The sequence below is a fragment of the Danio rerio genome, chromosome 9, assembly GCF_052040795.2.
Source record: "Danio rerio strain M-AB ecotype USA chromosome 9, GRCz13ab, whole genome shotgun sequence".
NCBI lineage: Eukaryota > Metazoa > Chordata > Actinopteri > Cypriniformes > Danionidae > Danio > Danio rerio.
The window spans coordinates 42,138,148-42,165,440 of record NC_141029.1 but is presented as its reverse complement, the minus strand read 5'-3'; the positions used below and the strand labels follow the sequence as shown (position 1 = coordinate 42,165,440).

General features: G+C 35.3%; 1 protein-coding gene across 6 annotated transcripts in view; it reads left to right on the top strand.

The window, feature by feature from the left end:
- Positions 1–27,293, top strand: part of ikzf2 (IKAROS family zinc finger 2) — a 397,036-nt gene that overhangs the window by 44,301 nt on the left and 325,442 nt on the right. For 5 of the 6 annotated variants that reach the window (XR_015498702.1, XM_087265826.1, XM_087265825.1 and 2 more), the window contains exon 2: positions 17,265–17,393. The exons of the other annotated variant lie outside the window; for it this stretch is intronic. The gene's annotated coding sequence lies outside the window, so the exon portion shown is untranslated. The remainder of the gene's footprint in view (positions 1–17,264; positions 17,394–27,293) is intronic. 6 annotated transcript variants of the gene reach the window in all.

Genomic DNA, 27,293 nt, shown 5'->3' with positions numbered 1-27,293 from the left:
TTATTTATTTACATGTTCTTTTAGGTTTCAGATGAGTAAAGATATATGGCTGGTGTGGACTTAAGAAGCCAACTTCATATAACCAGTAACAATTATTCCTGGGCTAGATGATTAAAAGTAATTGCAAGAAGAAAAAAAAAAACACTGCACACCATTTGCATGGAGGTTTGTTTCATATTTTGTGTTTCCTGCAGTGGCTTTCACTTATTTTTAGTTTGTCTTCTTAAGTGGCCAAAAGTGTAAATGCTTTTAGGGGCCACATTGCTTTGAAAGTTTCATCATAAATGGAAACTCCATTTTCACTGTTGTTTTTCCAGAGCTGGTGATCTGTTTTCCCTGCACATAAAACAAGAATATAACAGTTATTTGTTTATTTATTTTTAGTCAAGTTCATTTGTTTTCCTCTTTTTATGCAAGGAAAAAAATCATACAGTTTCTTTGAAAACATCTGCGAAGCTCACTACTGTATGCTAATAAGAGGAAGGCTCTCTTATTTTGACCTGAAAGGGATTAGAATTTTTATATTTCCTTTATAATCATCATGCAGGAGGAGTAAAATGCTGGAAGCTATTTCCTGTGCTCTCATTTCTAATTACATGCTGTATTAATTTTGAGATTTTATTTTTTTATATTGATCAGCACTTCATCCTTTTTACTACATTTCTATGCCATGTACTCTCCTTACTGTCTGGACTCCCGTCCTCCTCTGAAGAGCCTTAGGGCTGAATAAATCCTTGAGCTAGTTTAGTTCTGGAAGATGAGAATGTGGGTGATGGTGAAACCCGTAGTGCATTACACCAATAAAACCCACAGAAAAGCCACTCAATAAGTTTATACTGATTTATGCCATCAGCCTGTGTACATTTTAAAAGCTGAAGCTCATTCTGGATCGCTTCCATTTAATAAAAAATAACTCCCTTTCATAGTTGAAAGCATCAGCGACTGTTTGGAAGTTGTCAGTCATCATTATGTAGATTGCGATCCAATATTGTAATGCAGCTCTCAGTTGGTGGCTTTTGAATCGAATTGTGCGGAGAGCTGCAGGAGGTGTTTCCCTCAGCAGTTGTTTATATTAAATTGATATTTGATATTGTTGTGGTGAAGTCTCTCTGAGTTTAATGAAAATGCAGTCAGACCAACGAGAGTTTATGAGCTACAATAACCATTCATTATTGGAGTAGATGTATTGTACAATCAATAGGTGTACTGTATGTTAAATGGCTGATCATTTACTCACCCTTCAGTTAAGTTTTACTCTTGAACACAAAAAAAAAAGATGTTTTGAAAAATGCTGGTTGCAGCAACGGATTGACTTTCATATTTCTTTTTTCTACTATGGAAGTCGATGGGCCCTTGCAACCAGCATTCTTCAAAATCTCTTCTTTTTTGTTCATAAAGGTTTGAAACGACATGAGGGAGAGTAAATAGGGTCATTTTAATTTTTAGGTGAACTATGCCTTTAATGTTGACCAATATTTTTGACACCTTAATTGTTTTGTAGTTTGCAAGTTTTGCTATAATTTTATTATTATTTTCTGTAAATTGATTATAGTAAGCAAAAAAAACAAACAAACAAAAAAACAAAAAACAAAACACACGAATAAGACCCTGTTTACACTGTTAAATGTGACCCAATTCCGTATTTTTTTATTTTTTTGTTCATGTGACAGATTGGATCTTTTCTATAACTGTGTAAACACGAAACAAACACTTGCAATCGAATTTTCAGAGATTGTATGTCATTAAACTTGCGACAATGGAATACTTCTCTGCTATTTAATGATGTAGAAGGAAGAGCTTGTGTGAAGATGCCGATGCGGTAAACAACAGAGCAAACATGGAGGTAAGTGGTCAGTCACCACAATTTGCTCCCACTAGACCTGAGATCTCTCTCGTACCCACAAATCCCTTTGAATGGCGGAGGACACCATGTATAAACCATAGGTGCAAGCTGTGATGACGGCCCTTTCCCTCCTCCTCCACCTCAAAATCATTTTAAAGTTTGGCGTACCTTGCGTATTTCGCAGAGCTAAAAGCAAATCAATTTCTTCCATCATAGCTAGTGTAGTGCAGATGCTAAAACCGGCATTTGTGCATGTGCAACGTTGTGAATTGTATGGCAAGTGTAAACGCATGTATCGATTATGAGTCACAATTAAAAGAACACGTAAATGGACAGGCAAAAAAATCTGATTTAGACATCAAGACCTGACAGTGTAAACAGGGCTTAGAGTTCAATTTAAATGCCTGATCAAGGTTGAATATTTTGGATAAGATATACATTAAATTTATGAATTTTTAATTATTTCAATACAAGCTTATCTGTTTACTGCTTTGCACAATTATTATTCTAAAACAGATTTACAAAAAGGAGCATGTTATTACATTGCAGTCAAAGTCAGAAAGTTGTTGTGGATGGGTGGACGGTATAGTGTACTAAATATGAAAAGTTTAGATTCAAAAACCTCTAAATGCTGTTTGGTTGTTTTATTTATATATATATATATATATATATATATATATATATATATATATATATATATATATATATATATATAATATGTAAATCAACATAACACAATGTATATACAACAATGAACTCTGTACCGCATCTGATATAATTTTTTTGGACATTATGGTTGATAGGTGACAGCTATTTCTGGCTTGGCAAATGGGAACATTGTTAAAAGAGGGGTAGAGCAAATGTTACTGTCCTAGTGCAGATGTTTAAACATTGGCCTTCAGTCTGAGAGCCATGTTAATGTAATCAGAGCATGAAATGTAACAACAATATCCGTAGATGAGTGACTGAAGTGCCTGCGAGAGAACACGGCAGTTGGCTTCTGCATTAGCATTACATTAAGGGTCTATTCAGCTCCCTTTCCCCCGCCGTACGCCATTCCTCTGATTTATTTTGCTAATATCTTATCATTGCTCGTACTTGGGTTTAATCATGTGTCATCTAGCCGATTAATGAGTTGATATGGCCGGCTAAAGTCTTCAAACATTTGATCGTTCACTTCTTTTTGAATCGCGGGGGATGCTTGTCAAGCGAGTTCGTAAACAATCAAGGTTTTTCATTATCCGCCGAAAAATAATCCATTCTAATAATCCATCTATTCAGCGTGGTAATGAATGGACTGGGTGTTGTGAGAGACTGATGACTTTTTAAGGATCATAAAGCAATCTGGAGGGACGAAGCAAGGCCAGATTATTCAAAAAGTGTTTTAATTTATTAGGGAATTCTGAGAGAAGGACTTCCCTTATCAGCGCCGACGCTTCAGTCTAAATGAGATTCTTTTGACATTTCATTTGCCCCCACGGAACAGCAGCTAGAATTGCGGCAGTTGAACCTCCCTAAACTACAGCCCACCCCTTCTCTGTATGTCATTTAGAAATATCATTTCCCATTTTGGAGGGTGAGAGGGAATAAATCTGAGGTTATCATCGGCATGTGAGTTATTATCTGCAATGTGGAGTCTATTGAAGATATGGTACAATGAACAGCACTCAAAAATAGTGAAGTCTATAGATAAATCTGGAAATCTAGATCAACTGTATGCACTTACTGGCCAATTTATTAGGTATACATGTTCAACTGTACATCACAGAGCAGCAATTATGCACATAGACATTATAGCCCTTTTCACACAGCGATACTGGTAAATATCCAGAAAATTACAGGAAATACCTTACTGGTAAATTAAAAAAAGCACTATTCATACTGGTGAGGACGTTCCGGAATTTTTCCGGAAAAGACCATTCACACATCCATTACAAGTTATCTGTAAATTATGACATCATTAACCAGAAATGACCTGTAAACAGCTGTGCTTGTATTTGTAAACGTAGAAGGGGTCGGGGTTTTCTTGATGGTTTCACTTTCATTTAAAGCTTTAGCATTCATGCAGCTGCTTTGTGAGGCAGAAACGCAAACTGCAGTCAAATGTTTACACTCTTGACTACATAACAAATTCTGTGGATAAGTATTGTGAACAACTTTGATGTAAACATATGAAGGAACACTTTTACATGTTGAGATGTACATAATATTTGTGTGCTGGCGCTCACCTGAGCACAGATAAACCACAAACAGTGGTTTATCAGCATTTTATTGATGCATGTTTAATCAGTTGGCATTAATAATGAATGTGGAATCATTATTTGACTAACATCTAGCAGCTAAATGTGTCTAAAATTATTCAAATGCTTTTATTTTTATAAACAACGCGGATGTGAATACATTTTAATGTTCTGATTGGCTGGAGATGTAGAGGTCTCACGTCAGCACGTTCTAATCTAGACTTGTTCTTTCCAGCAATTTTCCTTCTGCATTCACACAGCACAGCATTCGGGTAAATTACCAGTAATGTTACAACTCTCTCCGGAAAATTGGTGGAACGAATTTACTGTTATTTTTAAAAAGAGGCTGTTCACACATGATCCCTTTTAGGAAAACTGCTGGTAAATTTCTTTTAAAGGTCTGTATGTGTGAAAGGGGCTATAGTTAATGTTTAAATTGAGTTTCAGAATTAAAAAGAAATGTGATTTAAAGTAACTTATAAAAGCTTTCTAAAGTGTAGATCTTGGTATTAGTACCGATTTGTGATTTCAATTATTTTAATTTGATTCATTATTGATTAGTTATTATTATTTCCATAAAAAAAAAAAAGTTAGTTATGCAGACATTGATACCTTATATACTGTAAATCCTACATATTTAGCCTCTTTTCCACTATTGTGTTTCTGATAACTAAAAAGTATGTTTTCAGATATATACAGTTGAAGTCAGAATTATTAGCCCCCATGTTTATTTTTTTCAGCAATTTCTGTGTACCGGAGAGAAGATTTTTTTCAACACATTTCTAATGTTTTAATAACTCATTTCTAATAACTGATTTATTTTATCTTTGCCATGATGACAGTCAATAATATTTCACTAGATATTTTTTCAAGACACTTCAATACAGCTTAAAGTGACATTTAAAGTCTTAACTAGGTTAATTAGGTTTACTAGGCAGGTTAGGGTAATTAGGCAAGTTATTGTATAACGATGGTTTGTTCGGTAGACTATCTGAATAAAACAAATTAAGTTGAAATAAAACAAAATAAGACTTTATTCAGAATATATATATATATATATATATATATATATATATATATATATATATATATATATATATATATATATATATATATATATATATATATATATATTATCAGACACACTGTGAAAATTTCCTTGCTCCGTCAAACATCATTGGGAAATATAAAAAAAAAAATTCAAAGGGGGGTTAATAAATCTGACTTCAACTGTATGTGGAAGTGGAATAAGTGGAAGTGCACTACTTTTTATTCAGTTTATTATTTTCTGTTATTTAACATGATAAATATCACATAAGGTGACATGGTGGCTTAGTGGTTAGCATTGTCGCTTCACAGCAAGAAGGTCACTGGTTCAAGTTCTAGCTGGGTCATTTGGCATTTCTGTGTGGAGTTTACATGTTCTCCTCATGTTCGTGGGAGTTTCCTCCGGGTTCTCTGGTTTCCCCCACAGTCTAAAGACATGCAGTGAATTGAATAAACTAAACTGGCCGTAGTGTGTGTGTGTGTGTGTGTGTGTGTGTGTGTGTGTGTGTGTGTGTGTGTATGGATGTTTCCCACTACTACGTTGCAGCTTGAAAGGCATTCGCTGTGTAAAACATATGCTGGATAAGTTGGCGGTTCACTCCACTGTGGTGACCCCTGATAAATAAAGGGACTAAGCTAAAGGAAAATCAAGGAATGAATGTCTATCAGATGAAATGGAGTCCCAAAAACAGAATTATCTATTTAGAATTACACTTGCATGAAGAGCTTCGTTTTCAGAAACACCATGGGGATTGAAACTGTGCTGGGGTCCGTCCTTCGTAATTGGATTACTCAGTTTGCTGGATTTGGATATTGACGATTTGACACAATCCAGGATCATTTCGTTCTTCAAAGCTGATCCGAGAGTTGTTGTCATAGCAACAGTTCTGCTAGCTCAAACCTGATCAGGACCAGGTTCAATTCATATAAACAGGATTAGATTGGGTCAGTTTAAGCAAAGATGATACAGAGAGTATGTATTGAATTCTGATATTTTCTTACAGTAGTAGTTATATACACTTGGGAAAATAGTAAATATGTTTTAACTATATATATATATATTCATATATATATTCATATATATATATATATATATATATATATATATATATATATATATATATATATATATTATAAAGTTATAGTTATTAATAAAATAAAGTTATACACATTAATGAATTTATGCAATCTGCACCCTCGAAATGAAAGTACAAAGACTGCCACCTGGTGGTGCAAAGAGAAAACTTATTGATATGAACTTTTTAGATCACTTTAGTACAAATAGTGTATGATAATAGAAATGCACAATATGTGACTTTTTTTTTTTAAACCAATAATACATATGCATTCATAAACATGTTTTGACAGTTAATATGACAGTGATTTGATGCTTCACAAAAGTTGCAGACGCCTTTACCAATATCAAAATGCTTTTGTAAACAACCAGTTATTCTGTACACCGATTTAAAAAAACAGCTACTATAATAAAGAAAATCTTTTCTAAATGTAGAACTAAATACACTGATATGCATTGAAATACATGGTGAATATCTTTACACATGAAATTGTAAAGCCTGCAAATGTGTAAAGTTATTGCATGTCATATTTAACAAACCGTTTACTGCTAATTTGATGTAATTTTGCTCGCATGGATAATTGAATATTAATCAGATGATGTCCTTATGCTGCTGTGCTGTCAGCCAATTGTTGCATTGCTGATCATGATTTCGAGGATCGATAGATCTGTCCTTCACAACACATGCATCGATCCCAGATCAGTTCATCCAGACATTTTAATCTGATTCGCGAACTTGTTTGAAGAACCAAATTAGCGAGAGATCAGTTACCAAGATAAAAGGATCCAGGATCTGCCAAATCATGTTAGATAATTTAATTGAGGTACGAAGAACGGACCCCTGGACTGAATTAATTGTGTACAATGTGCAGATCCAGAACAAAGTCATTACAGCAAATCGTCCCCTTGAATTATAAGGTCCTATCTGACAATTTTGTCAAAATTAAGTTATTGACATTCTTATTAAATGACAACTTATTTACAAGCTGTTTACATTTTTATTTAAAATTTTGACTTTTTATTTAAAAAACAAATGTTACACACATACTTTCTGCTATGGAATGGAAAAAAACTTTGAAGCTCATCATCTCAACATAATTCAGAATGCAGATAGAACCTTATAATTTCAAGGTGATGGAATGTTTCTTTAACTGTTATGTATGTTGTTTAAGTGTTATGTAAGTGGGGATGACTTGAAAAGTTCACTATTTGCAATGATTAAATGTCCTTTTACGTTTACTTGTGGCTCAAATTTAACCCCAGAGACAAAGAATTAGGCAGTTTTGAAGGCAAATTGTAGTCCACCCTCTATACTGGCTAACCTTGTTTTTAAAGATTTCTTGTATGTCTCTATTATTATCCAATGATGTTCATATGACTGCATGAAAATAAACTTTCCATCCTAGAAACATGACAAATTATATTGACCATGATGGAACCTGATCTAAAACAAATAGCAGTCTCTGAATGCACTGTAGAAAAGCAATGTGCTTATTGAGATGTCTTATGAAACCATTTTCAGCGCAGATAACTGCATGACCTCTTCCGCATTGGATGTCACCTCATGTATTTTAAATAAAGGGTGTCTGACCTCAGTTGTTCAGAACTCATAATAAAATGACACCAGTCATATTGTGTTCTTTTCAATGACGAGACAAGCTTTTAGAATTCATGTTTTTGCTTCGGACTGAGTAGAAAGTTCTGTTTGTTCTGATGGCATGAATATTTGATTCCTCTAAAGGTTGACTTTAAGACGGGACTATACAGTATCCTTAACAGTATTGTCAGTAAAGAAAACACACATTTTTATGTGTACTCATTGTGTTTGTATTTTGAATGTATTTGTTTCTAGTATGGCTAAATAATTTGAATGCTGAATTAAAAATATGACTACAGATATATTTCATGATTAAAAAAAATATGCTAAAAATAAAACAAGACATATTCCATATCAGGAGATCAAAAACAATGATTCTGCTTTTTAATGATTTCTTTCAGACATTTTCTTTTTCTCACTGGTGATTCTCATTAGATTACCATTACTTTTAATCCCACTATCTTTAGTTTGTTGAAATGGTGGAAATCTAACACCACTACATTATAATGTAGGACTGCACAGTATTAGAAAAATCTAACATTGTGATATTTTGTTTTTCTGCGATTTATATGTTGTCATAAATTGTATCGATACAATTCTACAAATGATTGAATAGCACTATTTGGAAAGAATACTTTATTTTAAGGTTCAACTCTCGCTTTTACAAAACCATTATGATTTTTGCTTTATTAATCTTTCAATTTGCTCATATTTTATAGTTTAGGTATTAGGTATAAATGTAGGATTTAACTGCCCCACCAAGAAAAAAATAAATAAATTGATTGCATTTCTTGACTTCTAATGTCGCTAGTTAACACACTCAAAGCATTTTTTTTCAACACATCCTATAATTTCTAAAATATCAGCCTCTACCAAATGGTTGATATGTCAGTTTATGGTAAAAGTACCGGAATTAATGCAGATACAGTGAAAAATCTGAATATATGAAGTGTGACCAATTTATTAAAATAAAATAAAATAAAAAATCTAAATAAAACATTTTTGAAAAACTAAATCACGTTTATTTTTTTTATTGAAATATTTCAAATTCTCATTTAATGTTTTTTTTTTTTTGTTTTTGTTTTTACACTAAAACCAAAAAGTGTAGTAGTTCAACAGAATTGTTTGTTTGATGTAAAACAGTCATTCTTTAAAACAGTTAAAACATGGTCAACTATTTGGTAGAGCAAGCAGTTAAAGGGCTAAAAGTACTAATAAGCAGCCAATTTCTCAACTTGCTTCTGAGCAGATAATTCATAGTCAGAATTGGTCCAAAGTGTTACCAAAAGTTTTTATTTTGATTGATTGGGATGATTCTGTAGGGCAGGGAATCATGCATAAAATGTAGTAAACTTACTAGGCTTAGATAAATGGAACAAAGCAAAGATAAAAGTGAACTAAACAGTGTAAGCGTTTTGGTTTTGCATATGTAAATGTGAAAATTACACTGCAAAGTCAACTTAACATTGCATATCTAGGGCTACATTCACACTGCAGCCAAATGTGTCCTGAATCTGATTGTTTTGCCCACATATGACTCTGCTAATGCCAGTATGAACAGCCCAAACCCCATAGAATCAGGGGCCTCATATACGAAGACTTGCGTTGAATTCATACGAAAACATTGCCTACGCACAAAACTGTAAATGTGTGTATGCAGTAAAAAATTCAGATGTATGAAACACTGCCACGCGAAATCCCACACATTCTCTTTGTACATCCAAATTAACGTGAAACTGAGCGCAACATGCAAGAGTGCAAAACCCCTCCCTGCCTCTTTCCCCATATGAATATGCTAATGACTCTACTTTGGCAAAGCCAAGCGAAAAAGCAATGGCAAAAGCAAGCAAAAAGAGAAACTTTGAACAGAATGGGAATTGGAGGTGCTCCTATCGGAGGTAGACAGGAGAAAAAACGGTGTTATTCGCAGGTTTGTTGTTGGAATGAACTAGTTGAGTGATTTCCGCCCGTTTGATCGACAGAGACAACAAAGCTAAAGAGGGAGTACAGCAGCAGTATGAGTGGCGTAGCATAGCGCATGGCAACATGTTTTGACACTGTCATTCATGAACCCTGTTTGAATCCAGCATCTGATGAACTCATTCTTCTTCTACCCCATTACATATTAAATTTTGCCTACTCTTCATCACGAGGAAGACAAGTAGGAATCATTGATAAGTGTGTGTTTTATGCTAAGCGCCTTTGAGCATCACATATTATTTGCACATTTATTGAATAGAAATGTTTTTGATTCACGTATCAGGGCTCGATATTAACTTTTTTACTTGGTAGCACCGGTGCTCCCAACTTCAAATATTTAGGAGCACCAAAAAATTTTTAGGAGCACCAGAAAAAATTTAGGAGCACCCACCAAAAATGAATGAGCACCGCTGCAGATTGTTTTTTAAGGGATTTACTGTATTTTAAAACAACATTAATAGGACTGACAAAAACTAGAAACAACTATCTAACTAATGCTGTGAAGACATTGATATTTGTGTGCAATAATTCCAAAATGAATGTCTAATAATCAGGCCATAGAATATTAATGATGATAAAAAATGACAATAATAGTAACAATGAATTCCATTTCTCATTATGATACTGCCTTGAATGTGCATGAATGTAGGTTATCTGCTATAAAAAGTCTGTTACTTTATGAAAAATAATTGTTTAGTTTGCATCAAACAATGAATCATTGCAGTAAGAAATATTTATTTTGTACTGCTTTTTTTATATGCATGTCAATTTAATAAATAATATTTCTGCTACAAAACAAACAAAAGATTATAATAAATCATTCAATTCAATGATGAAAGCTGCAAAGCAGTCATCAGTAAATAATAAAAAAATATATATACACCTCAAAAAAGAAAGTAAGTAAAGTCTCACTTCTATCACTCTTTAAAAGTTTTGGTTTCAGTTTTTGTCAATTTAAAGGTTCAGTCTGAGCTGATCTTCATTTTTCTGTGTTAGTGGAAAAGCTGGTGAGTCAGCCGACCCAATTTATGAGCAGGTTGAGCAGGATTCTTGCGCTAACCATCGGTGCAATACCGGTCTTTGTTATGAGCCGCAGTTTCAGTGTAAACTTAGTAAAGGTGAGCTTATTTGGCGATGATATGTACAGTATTAGATTTGACTTTTAGCAGACATTTGCGCTGAACACGCAGTGAATGCAACGCATGGAGATTCGGGCGCCTTCTCCAAGAAGCGCGTACTCGATTGATCTCAGCTGGCGGATCATTATTCACCACGTGACGTGTCATGATCGCTTTCATCTGCGCCTCAACTTTAGGTGGGGTTTGCAAACCTGTGTGCTTTAAGTTTTTACTCTTCAGCCGTTTGCATTTCCCGTGGTCATAAAAGCTTCTTCCCTGTCATCTGACAGCGGAAAGTCTTGAATGATTGACAGCTAATATGAACCAATATAGCGGCAGGGAAGAGCGATTCAGCACGTTTTTACAAAAAATCTAAACAGGTCGCACTACAACCATTATCTGCAGTCGCACTAATGCTCCCATTTATATTATGAGGTCGCATAGATAAATTTTCGGGCGCATATGCGACCAAAATGGTCGCAATTTCGAGCCCTGCGTATGTAGATTCATCTTTAGATGGTGCCTTTATAGCAATGTGCATGCAGTCGCTTCGATTACATTGGGAAAACTGGCGATCGCTGCAAGTAGCACTTTAATGTTTGGCTGGTCAACTGCATGGTATGGAAACCTTATATACCTGCTAGACATGCAGATGATCCCGTCTCACAGCTGCCAATGCACGGCTTAAAGATATTTTGTAGTGTGCTATTTAACATGATTGCCTCTAGGAGTCGCCAATGGAAATAAAACAGACACACACAAGAAATGCACGTACGTCAGGCATGAAGTTGGCAAGTTTTTGTGCGTACGCAGCGTTGATGCATGAGGTCCCTGATCTTTTCAGTTCAGATTTGTGCCACTTTCGTATGTGTTATTAAATCAGACACAGATCTAATGTATTGCAATGTGACCGCAGTGTGAACTGTTATGTCAGATTTCATGTGCTCTTAACAAAATCTTAGAGCGGCATCAGTCTGTGCTGCAACCATCATCTGCTCTTCAGCAGCATAGTAGAATACTTCACAGGCCAATAACTTTACCACAGAAAGTTGGTTGTTCATGTAAAAAAAAAAAAAAAAAACATTTTGAAGGCAAAACTGGTGCTTGTTAACCAATCTGGCTAATGATTGGGGCACAGGTTGACCCCAAAGCTAAAGAACGTTGGCGGTGTTGCAGATAGGATGTCCGTGCGCAAAGGAGAGGCACTTTCATTTTAGCTCTAGTACCCAAACCCCCCTTTTGCCCGTGCATGTTGAAATATCCCAGATGGAGATAAACCAACTGTGGCTGCTCATTAACCCTTGATAACTTCACTACAGTAGTGGTCAGAAAGACGCACACCGCGGTTGTCAAAAATCACAAATGATCAGTGTTTTCTATGACAAGTATCTTACTTTAGGTCCCCGAAAAACACATTAGTAGTAGCAGAACAACCCTTTACAGTTCATGAAATGCACCACGGTTGTCTGTAAAAAGGTAATAATCATATTAAGCATTATCTGACAACATGCTTCACACAGTATACACATTGTGTGCATAATTAGACAGTTTGTGCTGTCCGTAAGAGTACTTTTGCGCGTGCGGGTCAGTTTAGAACCATTATCTGTTCTTACTGCAAATCTGATATTAGCCTCATTTATAACAACAGTGTGCACCACTATGCAAAACAATCAGATCTGAGAAAAAATCTGAATTGAGCACTAAGCCTCACAGCGTGAATGGAGCCTATGTGATGTGACTATTGCGGATATACACATTGCAAAATCAATGTCGCAAGAATAAATTGTGCAGCCCTAATATAATGCTTATTTTTAAATACAAATAGCTTTAATGCAGTAAAACAAGTGCTGCTATAATGTATACAGTACGGTAAATTGTTTACATTTAAATTTTAAATATGTAGTAACATAAAAATGCCACAAAAATCACAAGTAAACTCAAAAATAATAATCATCATATGTCAAGTAGTCTCACAGTCCTTAAAAAAATTAATTGATTCATTCATTCACTTTTCAGCAGAATGAACCGCCAACTTATCAAGCACATGTTTTCAGCCACAACCCAACACTTGGAAACATCTACTCTTTCACACACTCACATACACTATGCCAGTTTAGCCTATTCAATTCACCTGTACCACATGTGTTTGGACTGTGGGTTTCTTCCGGGTGCTACAGTTTCCCCCAAACCAACACGGGGAGAATATGCAAACTACACACAGAAATGCCAACTGACCCAGCCAGGGCTCGAACCAGCGACCTTCTTGCTGTGAGGCGTTAGTGCTACCCACTGAGCCACCATGCTGCCCTAAGAATAACATTATGGTCTTATTGCAAAGTTAACCCCAAAATAACCATTTTAATGTTGAACACAAAAGAAGATATTTTGAAGAATGTTGGAAAGTGTTCACAAATAAAAATATTATGCAAGACAAAAACTAATAATGATTTATAGCATTCTTCTTGTGTTCGACAGAAGAAAGAAACCCTATCAGGAATGTAACTTCTGGCATGTGAGTGATTTAGATGACAGAAGTTTCATTTCTGGGTATTTATCTACTTAAATAGATTGATTTTCTTTTTTCCCCTTTGATTTTGGGGTGTAATATGGCAGACAGGTTATTGCGTGTCATTAAGAACATCAGTTTGAATCTCTTGGCACAAATTCAGCTCTGCAGTTTTAAGAGCAATTGAAGTTTGCCCTCTGAAGGGTATCTATCTACTCTCTTCTCCTGTGGGAAAAGCGAAGAGGCTGTGCTCTGAATGGTGTGCTTGATCCATTGGAGGGTGGAAACTGAGTAGCTCAAACTCTGATCTGGAAATAAAAAGAGTGGGACGTAATTAGTAGGAACAAAGCTTACTTCAGGAACCCCAGCTCTCCTGTGACTCCTTTACTCAGCTTGATCACTGCTGACAAACTGAAGCCAAGTTTAGTGTGCAGTTTGAAAGAGCTGTTCGCAGTACTCTTGCTTGTGTGATAGTGCTTAATTACTAGGCGATGGTGTTTAAAATGCTATTGTGCAGCAGTTGTTTCATAAATGATTTAATTTATCACTGTTTATTTTAATTAAATTTAGTTTTTTTTGTTTTATTAAATAACTTTATTAATTGAGTAATTTGTATGTAGTTTGAATTTTTTTTAGTGCTGGTGGTATTAAAAGTCATTCACTTTGTACTGGTACTGAGGCATTCCGAGATCTTTTGTTAGCAAGACAACATCAAAAATGCATGACTGCAGAATCGACACTAAAAGTACAGCTCAGACATCACACAACTAGTTTACATTTTAAAGGCTTGAAGGGGTGGTTATTCCAAAAACAATTATATTCATCATTTATTCATCCGCGTGTTTTTAATGGTTTGCTTTCTTGCATAAAGAGCCAAATAAGTTATGTAACAATGTCCAATTCTTTTCTTTCTTTTCTTTCCTTCCTTCCTTCCTTCCTTCCTTCCTTCCTTCCTTCCTTCCTTCCTTCCTTCCTTCCTTCCTTCCTTCCTTCCTTCCTTCCTTCCTTCCTTCCTTCCTTCCTTCCTTCCTTCCTTCCTTCCTTCCTTCCTTCCTTCCTTCCTTCCCTCCCTCCCTCCCTCCCTCCCTCCCTCCCTTACACTGCACTGTTCAAGTGACTCAATTCCAATTTTATTTATTTATTTATTTTTTTCTCCCATGAGGCACAGATCGGATATGGCGCATGTACGTGTAAGCAGCAAAAAATCACATGGATTCTGATTTATGCAAATCAGATTCAGGCCTGGTTCATATGTGGAAATTGATACAATCTGAATCAGATCTGTGTTCTCGTGTCTGGAGTGTAAGCAGGTTGACAAGCTTTTTACCTGTCAATGCGAGTCGGGTATCATTAAACACCATAGCCAATGACATCAAGTAAGATGAAAAACTTAACTTAAAAAATGAAACCCTGTGAACACATTAAATACAGGATCGGATAAAAGAGCCCTCTTTTATTATCAGCTTTTAGTCAGCGCCCACTCTTTTTTTCTTTTTCCTGGTCATTGCGCCTTTGCCGTGTGCTGTGTAAATGCAAACAATTGGATACGAGTCACTTTTAAAAGATGATGTAAGCAGGTCGTCAAAAAAACGGATACAGCCACAAAATCAGAATTGACCATCAAGATCCGCAGTGTAAATGCAGCCTTAGTCTGTGGTATTTTGGAAATATTCCAAGTTGGAACGTTTGTGTGAATTTATGGGAGTTTATTTAAATTACTTAATAATTTACGGCTGGAATTTGTATAAACTGCATTTTCTATGTGAATGTACTACACCAGTGGTGTCCAAACTATGCCCTAGAGAGCCGGTGTCCTGCATATTTTAGTTCCAGCCCCAATCAAACACACCTAAACCAGCTGATCAAACTGTTACTAGGTATACTAGACGTCCAGGCAGGTGTGTTGGAGGAAGTTGGAGCTAAACTATCCAGGACACAGGCCCTCCAGGACCGAGTTTGGACACCCCTGTTCTACACCCTTTAAAATCATAAACTTACAGTAGAGTTATTTACTGTAAATATTTTTCTTCAGTATTTTTGTACTGTACAAATATGAATAAAAAATATGGGGAAAATCTCTGCTATAAGTCAGTTTAGTCCCTTGGGAAGTGAGCACACATTAGATTGAGAAGCTTACATCTAGGTGAAAAACTGTAAATATCTTTTCCTATATATTTGTGTGATGTATGCATAAATGTAGAGGAAAATGTGAGAAAATAACATTTAGGTGCTTTAGCTGCTGTATACTGTATGTAAAGAGATTTTGTATATTTCTGTTTTGTATGTATCCTATAGTTAGAGCTATAGTAGCCTTGTTACCTGTATAAATCAGTCTGGCCTTTAACCATATACTGGAATCTTCTAGAATCATTTTTTTCTGCTTTGCGTTACTGTGCGTTTTGGCTTTGACGATGTAATTCACAGACGATCCCTAAAACTGAGTGCGCGAATGTCGGGCAAATATTGAACCCAAAACCAACTTTACTGAGCTAGGAGGTGATTGGTTTTCTAAAGTATTTTTCATTTCACGCTCCAGAGCTTGTGCAGATTCATGAAGCAGCTGAGGAACAGACTGCGCCATGTTTATGCGGCCAAATGTCCCAAATAGTCCTCATCGCTGCAGCTGTGAGGACAAAACACAATACCCGCCTTGCAGAAACGGCTGCCATATGTGGGCGTGGTCAGCCCAGAATGCATTTTTAATTTCACATCGCCTTTCATTCGTTGTGATGTATTAAATGAAAATTTAAATTTTTTTAGTTTAATTTCACAGCAAACATTGCACATGTCTTGAAAAGTGCTAGCTGAAATACATTGCCATTACACATATTGCATTATTGTTTTGTGTATTACATTTCAAAATTAATTTTGCCACAAACATCCCACAGTGTTATGCTGAAAATGTAATGCTGGATTTCCTAGACGTGAGTGTCAATGCATTCCGGACAAATTACATTTAAATGATCATTTTGCTACTGTTTCTGCTCGTACTTTACACATCAAATTCACTTTGTGTATTGCATTTTCAATTTAATTTTGAAACTTTTATAAGGAATTAATGTTGATACAATTCACATATTAAAACAGTGTTTGAAATGAAAAAAATGTAAAAAAAAAAAACTAAAAATAAAAAAATTAAAAAATGAATATTTTGAAATACATAAATACATTGCCATTTAACATATTGCATTGCCATTTTGCATATTACATTTCAAAATGACTTATGCTTCTCGTATGCTTCCATACCAGAGAGCTTGCTAAGGCCCCCTTGTGGGCCAGGAGCCCCCTGTTGGAAACCACTGCTCTAGTTAAAATAGCTATTTGAAATAGCATGATTTTTTTGTTTATTTTTGTTTTGTTTTGGTTGTGCCTTTCGTTATGAATGGATGAATGTGGTTTGTGCCATCAAAGTACGCATTGGTTGTGTTCCAATTTTGACACTGCATCCTTCAAGGACTGAATGTCTCATGCCAGCATAATAGGCAATCAAGAATATAATAAACAAATCATTTGTTGCCTAGACTATTTCAAGATTCAGAACATACTTGTAACGACTTTGGATTTCGAGAGAGAAGGGTAAATCACAATTTTTCAAATGCAATATTACTTTTCAAATACAGTAACTTTTTAAAATTGAACACAACACAAAAACACTTTAAAACTAAGACTTATATCCTAGTGAATGTTCATATTTTTATAAAATGAGAGTATAATTTGACAGGACATTGTTTTGACATTTTAATATAACTTTAAAAAATATGGCTTTTTTATTACTTGTCAATAGCAGCTGTCACTGTTGCTAGGTGTAAGCTAAACTGTCCTATTTAACAACAATTTCAACCTTTGTGCCGTTGGCAGGTGTGGCCTTTAAAGTTGACGTCCATCAAAGTGTGTTGCCTCTGAAATGGAACGAAGCTACTGAAAAAAGCTGTCTGCACTGACTTTCTGTGGATTGAAAAAACAACAACTAGAACACAAGCTCAAGAGGTAAGGGAAAGGGTTGCTTAGACTATTTAGAAAAGTAGACTATTTAGATAGCTAAAAAAGCTGTTAAATTTGGCTGTTAAGCTGTTAATTTGGCAACCTATTTGTTTATTATTGTCACATCTCAAGAAAAAAAAAAAAAAATATATAAATATATATATATATATATATATATATATATATATATATATATATATATATATATATATATATATATATATATATATATATATATATATATATATATATACACACACACACACACACACACCTGTTTTCATTTACACCATGGACACCAAAAAATCAGATTTTAATATGCTTAAGATTGTACTCTGATTAAGAGTCTACCATGTAAACAGCCATTTTTTTGATCAATTTAATTTAATCCGATTAAGATCATAATTGAACTACACAGAAATACAATTGAGACGTGGAGTATGCAGATTTTTGGTCACATTATCGAAGTACAGTACAGACATGTAAACATTTTAAACTATAACCTAGTGTAGGATTTTCACCGGGTTTGGCGACAGTAAATTAAAAGATAATTGGAAGAGATAATAATTAGATTATGTAAACATAGTCAATAGCCCCTTTCACACAGTGATACCGGTAAATATCTGGAAAATTTCCGGAACGACTTTACCGGTATATTCAAAAAAGTGCTGTTCACACAGGCGAGGGCGTTACGGAAATTTTCCGGAAAAGAGCATTCACACATCCATTCCAAAATACCGGTAAATTCTGACATCATTCACCACAAATTAACTTTAAACGGCTGCGCTTGTATTTGTAAACATTTGACTAAATAAAAAACTCTGTGGATGATCAATATTGTGAACAACTTTCGCAGGATCACTTTCGCATGTCGAGATGTTCATAATATGTGCGTGTACAGGCGCTCACAGGCTGTTTCACATGCACACGCAAAGCTTGAAGGTAAACAAACAACGGCTTATCATAAGCATTTCATCGATGATTATTTACACAGTTGGCATTAAGAAGAACATATAAAGGTGATCTGACTAACTTCCAGCAGCTAAATGTGTCTGGAAAAATATTCAAAGGCTTTTATCCTCACAAACCGCGCGGACGTAAATGCGTCTGACTGTTGTGATTGGCTAAAGCAGACGTCTCACGTCAGCACGTACTAGACGTGCTCGCGCAATCTTCCGGCAATCTTCATTCTGCATTCACAGAGCGCAGCATTCCAGCAAATTGCCGGTAATGTTACAACTTCTCTTTCCGGAAAATAGCCAGAACGAATTTACCGGTATTTTCAAAAAGGACCTGTTCACACATACAAACTTTCCGGAAAAATGCCGGCAATAACCTCTGTTAAAACTAACCCTGAATAGTTGTTTAGACTTTGCTGGTAGCATTGAAAGTTCTTAATCTGTTTTTAGCTAAAACACTAACAACCACTGCCAGAAATGAAATATGTTATTGAGAAACACTGCGAGTACCATGCAGAGGAAACACTCCTCATAGCTTTATCTCTGAGCAGAGCCTATTGAAAAATCTTTATAGGGGAAGGACAGTAACAATATTTCACCATAATTTAGTGAAAAGGGAGACAGGCCTATAAATGACAGTGGAAACAGTAACAGAAGGTAAAATAAATGGCCCCTGTAATTATGCCTGGAGATGGTGCCAAGCCTGGCGATAATTACGTAATTAACCTGAGATCTTATTCATCTGGCAAGTGAAAAATGCATCATTTGTTCCATTCTATCAATATTTCCTTGTTCTAATTGAAAAACAAAAAATAGTTCTGTTTTGGGACCGGCATATTTGACCTACCATGTGTATGACTTTCTCTATTTGAGGATAAAAATGGCGTTAGTGGTTTTAAAAAAGCCATCTGTCCCAGCTGCCATTGGCGACATGCATTTGAAGTCAACATAAAATGTAGATTGCAGTCTATTGCAGATTTGCTTTCTGGCTTAACTAATGAAATAAGTTTTAATGAGGTTGGGAGCGGTTTATCAGAAATCTTTTATCAATCATTTCTTCCGCAATTGACAGCAAGAATGAACATAGAAGCCTAGTCAAATTGACAAGCAGCACCTGAATGTGTTCAAAGGAATTAAAAATGGCTAAATGGGAGGAATTTTTACCGCATTTCAAAAGTGTAACCACCTCATAGTCACTGATTATTAGTTCAGTCTCTTCTTTATATTTATGTTATAATTAGACATTTAGCTCTGCGTTCTGCTCTGTCATAATGACTGTTTACATTTATATGCTTAACCAGCATTTCATCACAGTACTCTGAAACAATTTTGTTACTTCTCATATCTATAGTCTATTTGTTTTCATCTCCTTATTTAATATTTAGTCAAACAGGTTTAGTCAAAATAAAAGAAAAAGTGTAGGATTTTTTACATGAAGTGAAAGTCTTTAGATATCTTCGATATGTGCACTGTTTAGTAATTGTGCACAATACATACATGTAATTGTGTAACTAAAAAAATATATACAGCTGATTTAATTGTTTATAAATCACACAACTGTGGTATACACGATTACTTATAACAACACTGTAACTTTGACAAAATGCTGTGTTTAATATTTATATTCAATATGGTTCTTTTCTATCCTACAATACTTTTTGTTGTGTTACTATTTAAGTGTGCTCCTTTTTTGCTCTGACAATAGCTATGTTTTCTATGGTTCGGTTACTTTGTTATTTGCACAACAGCACAGTAGAGCTGTGTATAATGTTAAGCAGGAAAAAAAAAACTGTACTGTTTTATTCAAAGATTTTGTGCAGCTGTTTACTTGTAAACAGGGAGGGAAACCCCTGTGTTTGAATTATTCCTTGCTCAAATGTTTAATAAAGTTTTAATGAGGATTTAACTCTCAAGTAAACATTTATGGGAAAATAGTGGATGTATATCGTATACAGTCATTCCTCCGCGTCATAGGTCATTACCACAAAGTTGACTTTATTGCAACTCTCCTTGACGCCCACACCAGAAAAGATGTGCCGTGCTGCTCCTCGACGCTTATCGTCACCGGCTCCTATTGAAAATGAATGACTTCCAGCTGCTTTGGCGCTCTCGCTGTACAGTAGTTGGATGGGAAGCATTAAAAAATTTATGTCTACAATTTGCCTTTTTCGATAATAATGTTCATTAGTTTGTTATTGTATACATGCGTATTGCTCTTTTTATATAATATTAATGATGCCAAGATTATACAAGCAATAAATAATAATCTGGCTATCCACAGACAAAATATGTTAGTCTTAGTTTTAAGTCAAGTTATGGAAACCAAAATCTTTCTATAATCACTGAAGCCTGGAAGCTATACAAATACTTTCATTGCAGCAAAGAGAGAATATTAGTGTTCAATCTGTAAGGAGGATGCTCAAAATAAGAAAGCACTGTAGCGGTGTCTAAATGAAACGCATCTTATTGGCCACTGCATGAATAATCTCAATAGGAACATGTGAGGAGAAATGTGATGCAAGGTGCACAGATCTTAATGTAATACTGCAAACTGACACTTCATTCATTTCTGATAGTTTAGTTTAGTTCACCATGCACCCCCTCAATTTTGGGGTGCAATTTGTATTCATTTTAAGCTCTTATAATAGTTATTTAATGTTATTAGGCTGTAAATTTAGATTTTTTTTTAAAGGTGTATTTCTTTCGCAGAAGCCTCAGCTACATCAGTATTCGTTTTGCGTAACATTTCCATACTTTGCATCATTTCTTGGATTCAGTTGTACTTTCCAAGAATGTCGTAATATGATATAATGTGCAGTCGTAATCCATAATCCATAATTCATGTGAGAGGATTGAAATTCATGGCACAAAAGTTCATCACAGTTAGCATCTTGAAAGCATCAAGCTGTCATCCTAAAAGCTGTAGTTCCCAAGGCTTGGGAAAGGACAAACTCTAAATTGCTCCCCATGAAAGCTGTTAGGTGAATCTGTGCATCTTTGCCAGCTGTGAAGATGAAGGTTGAGGGGAGACAGTCTGGGATTTTTGCCCCTATTCATACGTCAAATGATGAAATGATGCACAAACCTCCAGGTAGATACATCATGTAGTGCACAATATGCAAAGTGATTTGTGTGATGTGTTGCTGCTTGGGCAGTTGGCATAGAGATGATTAGTTCTTATGCATATATAGATTGTATACTGTAGGGAAATATCAAGTGCTTGCTTTGCATAAAAAAAGGATTATGCATTACCGTGGAGGCAAAGGACCACCGCGATGCGTTTTAAAATTTTTTAAAAGGTGACATCAAAATTTTTTAAAAGGTGACATTTTGCACAAATTGATATGGTTATTTAGGGTCTTAATGTATAGCATACTTTGGTTAAATTTCTCAATGCTAGTGTAAATAAACACCGTCAAAACATAGTTTGCATTCATTCACTTTAGCTTCATATCTCTTTAAATGCTAATGGTCTGCTGCTCTCCTACCCCTCTCCGAGTCTGCAGTTTCAGGAAAGCAGATCCATTCTTGAGTAGCAGCTAAACCTTCGCAGCACACACACAGCACAAACATCAGTAGAAACGCAAGGTTTGGTTATGTCTGACATGAGGTGGTAATAAAAGGCACATTATGATGACAAAATGTGAAATCATGTCTGGCTGTCAACCATGTGTATAGTCATTGCCTGAATAAAATGTATCATTGCTTGACATTGCAGCCCACCATTATCAATGTAAAAAGTATTCAAACAAACATATGCAGTATAATGCTCAACACCATACTGAAAAAGAAAGGTCTACACATGAGGTTGATGGTCTGATTCCTGATACAAATGAACTGAAACTGGTTTTTGCTAACAGTAACCAATTTCTTACAACCCCAAATCAGGAAAAGTTGGGACAGTATGGAAAAAGCAGTAGTGATTTCCAAATTTACTTCGACTTAAATTTCATTTCAGACAATACAACCAACATTATTTAACGTCCTCCCCATGATTTAATAAAAAAAATGTATATAATTATTATTTTATTTTATTATTTATTTTTTTAAGATTTATTTTTGGACTTTTTGCCTTAATTGGATAGGACAGTATTAAGACAGAAAGCGAAGTTGGAAAGATAGAGGTGGGTAGGGTAGGGAAATGTCCTCAAACTCGGGACTCCCTGACGTGCTACTGCACTATATGTAGACATGCTAACCATTAGGCTATTGCGCTGACTTATTTTATTTTTTTAAATAAACACATATTCCAATGTTGGTTCTTGGAGCACATTTCAAAAATAGTTGAACAGTAAAGCATTTACCAATTTGTAATATTGCCATTACTTTTCACAACATTTAAAAGATTTTTAGGGACTGAAGACCCATTTTAAGCTCTTATAATAGTTATTTAATGTTATTAGGCTGTAAATTTAGATTTTTTTTAAAGGTGTATTTCTTTCGCAGAAGCCTCAGCTACATCAGTATTCGTTTTGCGTAACATTTCCATACTTTGCATCATTTCTTGGATTCAGTTGTACTTTCCAAGAATGTCGTAATATGATATAATGTGCAGTCGTAATCCATAATCCATAATTCATGTGAGAGGATTGAAATTCATGGCACAAAAGTTCATCACAGTTAGCATCTTGAAAGCATCAAGCTGTCATCCTAAAAGCTGTAGTTCCCAAGGCTTGGGAAAGGACAAACTCTAAATTGCTCCGCATGAAAGCTGTTAGGTGAATCTGTGCATCTTTGCCAGCTGTGAAGATGAAGGTTGAGGGGAGACAGTCTGGGATTTTTGCCCCTATTCATACGTCAAATGATGAAATGATGCACAAACCTCCAGGTAGATACATCATGTAGTGCACAATATGCAAAGTGATTTGTGTGATGTGTTGCTGCTTGGGCAGTTGGCATAGAGATGATTAGTTCTTATGCATATATAGATTGTATACTGTAGGGAAATATCAAGTGCTTGCTTTGCATAAAAAAAGGATTATGCATTACCGTGGAGGCAAAGGACCACCGCGATGCGTTTTAAAATTTTTTAAAAGGTGACATCAAAATTTTTTAAAAGGTGACATTTTGCACAAATTGATATGGTTATTTAGGGTCTTAATGTATAGCATACTTTGGTTAAATTTCTCAATGCTAGTGTAAATAAACACCGTCAAAACATAGTTTGCATTCATTCACTTTAGCTTCATATCTCTTTAAATGCTAATGGTCTGCTGCTCTCCTACCCCTCTCCGAGTCTGCAGTTTCAGGAAAGCAGATCCATTCTTGAGTAGCAGCTAAACCTTCGCAGCACACACACAGCACAAACATCAGTAGAAACGCAAGGTTTGGTTATGTCTGACATGAGGTGGTAATAAAAGGCACATTATGATGACAAAATGTGAAATCATGTCTGGCTGTCAACCATGTGTATAGTCATTGCCTGAATAAAATGTATCATTGCTTGACATTGCAGCCCACCATTATCAATGTAAAAAGTATTCAAACAAACATATGCAGTATAATGCTCAACACCATACTGAAAAAGAAAGGTCTACACATGAGGTTGATGGTCTGATTCCTGATACAAATGAACTGAAACTGGTTTTTGCTAACAGTAACCAATTTCTTACAACCCCAAATCAGGAAAAGTTGGGACAGTATGGAAAACGCAGTAGTGATTTCCAAATTTACTTCGACTTAAATTTCATTTCAGACAATACAACCAACATTATTTAACGTCCTCCCCATGATTTAATAAAAAAAATGTATATAATTATTATTTTATTTTATTATTTATTTTTTTAAGATTTATTTTTGGACTTTTTGCCTTAATTGGATAGGACAGTATTAAGACAGAAAGCGAAGTTGGAAAGATAGAGGTGGGTAGGGTAGGGAAATGTCCTCAAACTCGGGACTCCCTGACGTGCTACTGCACTATATGTAGACATGCTAACCATTAGGCTATTGCGCTGACTTATTTTATTTTTTTAAATAAACACATATTCCAATGTTGGTTCTTGGAGCACATTTCAAAAATAGTTGAACAGTAAAGCATTTACCAATTTGTAATATTGCCATTACTTTTCACAACATTTAAAAGATTTTTAGGGACTGAAGACACCAAGTAATCAAGTGTTTTAGGGGTGGGCAACAGTACGGGAGGTTCGTTGTCACATTTTGCACTTCAAAATGTGCCGCACATTCTTTATTATGGCCCACTGAGTGGTACAGTACGGGTCGGTACAATTTTATGTCCGTTTCCACTGTCAAAAGGTAGCAAAAAGCAAACCGTACCACTTTTTGGGAACTCTTTGCATAGGGTACCTAGCTTGACAAAACTGCACCAAAATCCAGAGCTAGACATGCAGCTAAATGCTGTTGGTTTACAAAGAAATGACACTAGCACATAGCCAGGAGAATGATAACAAAGGCACCGTCATTTTTAAATACACAGAGACATTACACTGTAATAATATATACATGTAGTAAAAAGCCATGGTCAACCTGAGCTCAAACAAACCTTGTCGTTGTCTTGATGAACAGCCACAAAGCCAAGAAGGACAAAATCTGCCGTGTCCTGTTGTTGTTTTTCGAGGTTGTCTAAAAGTGTGAGCGGATTAGCTTTCTCAAGAAGGCTCACAATCGCACGTCTAAACTTGAAATAACAATCTTCTTGAGCTAATGATAATAATGTGCACGTGATTACTGAAGCACTTCTGACATCCGATCCTTTCAGAAATGGACAAATGTAAGAGTGATGTGTGAAAAAACAAAGGAGCAAATGATTCTTTCAGCAAACTAAAACATGAACAAACTGCCATTTTTAATTTTTATCATCACATTTTGGACCATTATAACCTCGGAATGATGTAACATCTTTTTTTAAAGGAATTTCATGTGCTGGTGAAGATTAAAAATACAGATGAGAGGTTTGCACTGACTGTGGGCTATGTGTTGCATGTTGTTTTCGAAGCCAAATAAGGACTAAATGTATTCTGTGTGTAGTTTATCTGTAATTGGTAACATTGGTGACTGAGGGTCCGTATGAGTTAATTTGTAATTTTCTTTCTTTCTTTCTTTCTTTCTTTCTTTCTTTCTTTCTTTCTTTCTTTCTTTCTTTCTTTCTTTCTTTCTTTCTTTCTTTCTTTCTTTCTTTCTTTCTTTCTTTCTTTCTTTCTTTCTTTCTTTCTTTCTTTCTTTCTTTCTTTCTTTCTTTCTTTCTTTAATATAAGAGCAGACCTTACAGTAGGCTATTTTGCGTTGACCTGCAGTTATAATAAAATTGTTCATAGCAAAGTTATTAATGAACATTTATACACATATTTGTGTGTAAAGCATCTATTTTGTGAGAAGTGCTTCTCGTATGACATGGGGACGACCCGTACAGCTTTACTTTGACATTTCCTTGAGCAGGAATGACATCGACTGAAACTTTGTCGTACACCATCCCCACCTTAAGGGTACCATTTGGCAGTGAAAACGCAAGCCTGATAAAGGTGACCCGTACTGTGCCAATCAGTGAAAACGGGCCATTAGAGACAGGTCAGGACTGCAGACAGGCCAGTCAAGTACCTGTATCCTCTCATGTGAAGTAACTGGTTACAAATAAACCAGCTTAGCATTTAAACAAGCCAATTACAGTATGCCACATAAGTACACTTTTGAACCTAACTAATTGCAAAAAAAAAAGTGTGTCTTTTATTGCACGGCAAGTGGTTGATTATCCTCCTTGTTGTTGTTGTTATTAACAAATGCATATTTTATTAGTAGTAGTATTTTCCACTATTGAAAACAGACCCCCCCCCCCCACCCCCCCAACACACACACAATCCTTTAGCAGGGATCAAGCAATAATTAGATAGGTCAAACCACCCTGTAATATGCACCCTGAACCGACAGTATAAAAACATAAACGAGATTCAAATGTATAAAACTCTTTTCAGAAACCTCCTTTTAAATTCTACCTAAGCTTTCAGGGTGAAGTAAAAAATGTAGTTTACTTTAATTCTGATGACCTCAGCATGCAAACTAACCCATTAGCCATCCATGCCTAGAACTCCTCTGGGAATTACAGAAGAGCTGCCTGGGCAACAAATTCAAATTCTGTTGGTGCACGTTCTAATCAGATTTACTGCAGGAGAGGGTTTTTACAATAATGTCAGGGCCAGGTTTTATTAGCTTGGAAATTAGGCCAGACAGAGGCTCTTGAAGAATGGCCTTTGGTATTTCTGACTAGACAGACGCAGAGCCGTAAAACCAATGGGAAATATCATATCGCCAAGAGACTTTATCTATGAAGGAATAATAAAAATCCTAGCAGCTTTTATCATTCGTCACAGAAACGTCATTCAGGAGCTGGATTCAACATATTAGCAATTTTTACCTCCTAACTTGTTTATGTGGGGCACTTTTTAATTAATATCTGTACATTTTCAGATTATGTTTGTAAAAGTTTTAGTTCAGGTGCAACAGTTTTCTTTTTTTGTCTTTGTGTGTGTGTGTGTACACTAAAAAAGTCATATGATCAATTAGTCATGACAGCAAATGTTTTAGTTCACTTTAACTTATAAAATTAAGTTAAAACAACATGCTTAACTTATTAAACTAAGTTAATCAGGTTTTAAGTCAGTTTATATAATAGAAGTGCAATGAACTCATCAGATTAATTTGATTCAGCTTAAATTAAGGCAACCAGGGTTTTTTTTACAGTGTAGATTTGTATGCATCCAAAATATATCATGCACTAGTGTTGTTTGTTCACGGATGCCTCTAGACACATCAGTAGTCTAACCCTATAACATTTCTATGCTTTGCATCATGTCTTGTGTTCAGTTGTACTTTCCAAGAATATGTCATAATATGATACAACATGCAGTCGTAATCCATAATTCATGAGACAGTATTGAAATTGAAGGCGCAAAAGTTCATCACAGTTAGCATCTTGAAACATTAAACTGTCAACATC